The following is a 3,179-nucleotide window of genomic DNA, read 5'->3' as shown; positions in this document are numbered from 1 at the left end:
GTTAGATAATGTCTACGACACACAAGTGGGGGGAAATGCACTCTTAGTTTGCTTTCTAACCCTATAATAAATACCATGACCAAAAGCAATGTGGGAATGAAAAAACAGGAGCCTGGAGGCAGGAATTGAAGCAGAGACCATGGAGGAACTGCGCCTACTGATTTGCTCCTGTGACTTGCTCCTTGAAGACTTGCAATCTGATCAAGACAATCCATCAGTCAAGATTCCCTCTTCCCAAACAACTGTAGCTTGAGTCAAACTGACAAAAACCTAATTTGTCTTCATGAGACTTACTTCATCCCCTCAGTATGATTATTTCCAGTTCATTCATTTTTCTGCAAAACACTGTGATGACTGTGGATGTCAAATTCAGAACCTAGAAGTGCCTGGTAGACCAGCCTCTCAGCATACATGTAGGGAGTGTCTGGATTACATTGGGGGAATTTGGGGCATGATCATTGGCCAAGGCAGGGGTCTTGGAGGATGTATTTACTAACAGGCATGTGCTCATTGCTTTCTTCTTCCAGGACAGGATGCAACGTGATCCAGCGACTCATTCCTGCCACTTAGACTTCCCAGCCACGGTGGATTATATCTAGAAAAGTGAGCTAAACATCAACATTTTCACCCTTAACTTGTGTTTGTCATAGTATTTCACCACAGTGACAGGAAAAGAAACTAAGAGGACCACATGAATCCATTCTTCTTTATAGCTGGAAAACTCCTCTGTGTATACATTCTACATTTTCTTTATGGTATCCTATGCTGGTGGACACCTCTGATTCGTTCTATAACTCAGCTGCTGCCCATAGTACTTCAGTAAACATGGGTATGCAACTCTCTGCCACAGTCTGACTTACAGTCTCTTGAGGGGGTACCCAGGAGACGTACAGATGGATCATGCGGCATAATTACTGTTAGGTTCTTTTTAGAAACCTTCACACTGATGTCCATCGTAGTTGGTCTAGCTGCCTTTTGAACATCAGTGTAGACTGCTTCCTTATGTTGACATCCTTTGTTGACATCCTTGACACCATTTTTTTTTTTTTTGGATGACTACCATTCTGATTGGTGTGAGATGGACTCTCGCTGTTGTTTTTATTTGCATTTCTCTGGTGTCTGGTGATACTGAACTTTTTTCTCAACTTTATTGGCGATTTGTATTTCATCTTCTTAAATTTTTGAGATTTTATTTATTTTCACTTTATGTATATGAGTATTTGGCTGAATGTGTGTCTGTGCACCACCTGTGTGAAATGCCTGAGGAGGCCGGAAAAGAACACTGGATTCCCCCTGACTGCAGTCAGAGACTGTTGGGAGCCACCCAGGTCCTCTGGAAAAGCAGCCTGAGCCATCTCGACAGCCTCCTGTACGACATCTTTTGAGTTTCCTGATCATTTCTTTGGCCAATTTATTGATTGAGTTGTTTGATTTGCTGTTGTTGTTGTGTGTGTTTAGTTTGGTTTTAGTTATTTTTGTATTATAAATATTAATCCTTTGTCAGATATAAAGCTAATGAAGTTTTTCTCTGAGTCCTAAAGCAGTGTATTCACCTGATTGTCTTCTTTGCTATTTTATTTTAAAACATAGAAGAAATTGAAGAAGCTGTTATAAGGTGGAAAGACTTCACATGCTCTTAGATTAAATATTTTTGTTTGTTTGTAATAATTTCTTATTAATACTTAGAGAACTTCATACAGTGTATTTTTTTATCCTGTAATTTAGTTACACTGTTTCTCCCTTCCCTTTTCTCCCTCCAAACCTACCCATATACCTTTCCCCAGCCTCCTTTAAATTCATGGACTCTTTGTTCATTAATTGTTATTGAATGCATATGTGTTTTTGTGCATACATATGTATTCATAAATATATATTGAGACCATATAATGTTACTTGTATGAATGTTTTAAATTAGAAATTTTAATATGAACTGGTTGTAGTACCAAAACCAATCTACAGATTCAACATAATATTCATCAGTATTCTAGTCAAATTCTTTACAGAAATATAAAAACAATCTAAAATGCATATAGAAGCACAAAAGACCACAGCTAGCCAGAGCAGACCTGAGCAAAAAAATAAACACAGTGCTGGAGGTATCACCATACCTGATTTTTGAAATGCACTTCAGATCTACAGTAACAAAAACAGCATGGTTCTTTCACCAAAACACACATGTAAATCAACAGACTAAAACAAGGGGGAAAAAATGTAGCCATGAAGCCACGATACATTTTGAAATAAACATAGTCCCTGTAATCATTGGTGCTGGAAAATGAATATTCACATGCAAAAAAATGAAACTGGATCCCTACCTCTTATCCTGTACAAAAATCTATTCCGACTGGATCAAACACCTTAATGTAAGACCTGGTGTAGGGTGAGGTGGGGAGGGAGAAGGAGAGGAAATACTTCCAGATGTGGGTGTGATGGTTAATCTTGTTTGTCAACTTGATTCTAGGTATACTAGAATCAACCAAAACCACAGCAGCAAGGCACACCTGTGGGGCTTTTCTTGGTTGAGTTATTAGAGATTGGAAGACCGACCCTAAGTTTAGACCACTGCTTCTGGTAGCTCACACACATAAATGGACTTGAAAGAAGAGAATGTTTGCTTTTATCTGCTTGCCCTCACTCCCACTGGCAAGTTTATCTACCCCGTTGCTGGGGAGTTTCTCCACTGATAATAGAACCTCCTTATGGGGATTGGAGACTGATGGTTAGACTGAAGACCAGCCAAGACACCCAGGGGTTCACGGACTGAACAACTACTCGATTCTTTGTCTCAACCGTTGTTGTGCTAGCTGGATCGCAGCTTGTAAGGCACTCTAATAAAATCTCTCTCTGTGTGTGTGAGTGTGTGTGTGTGTGTGTGTGTGTGTTCATTCTGTCAGTTCCGTTCCTCTAGTGAACCCTGACACAGTTGGCATAAGCAAGTTGTTCAGCAGGGCTCCAGTTGCTCAGGAAATAGCCCAACAATGAACAACTGAGAATCCATGAAAAGGATGGTTTTAAAATACTGTTTAAAGGCCAGGTGTAGTGGCACATGGCTTTGATCCCAGCACTTGGGAGTTTGAAGCCAGCCCGGTCTACAAAGCAAGTCCAGGACAGCCAGGGCCCTTTTACATAGAAAAACCCATCTCAAACAAACAAACAAACAAACAAACAAACAAACAAAA

The sequence above is a fragment of the Psammomys obesus genome, unplaced genomic scaffold (genome assembly GCF_907164565.1).
Source record: "Psammomys obesus unplaced genomic scaffold, mPsaObe1.curated_primary_1811, whole genome shotgun sequence".
Classification (NCBI taxonomy): domain Eukaryota; kingdom Metazoa; phylum Chordata; class Mammalia; order Rodentia; family Muridae; genus Psammomys; species Psammomys obesus.
Note: the sequence above shows the minus strand (reverse complement) of the source record.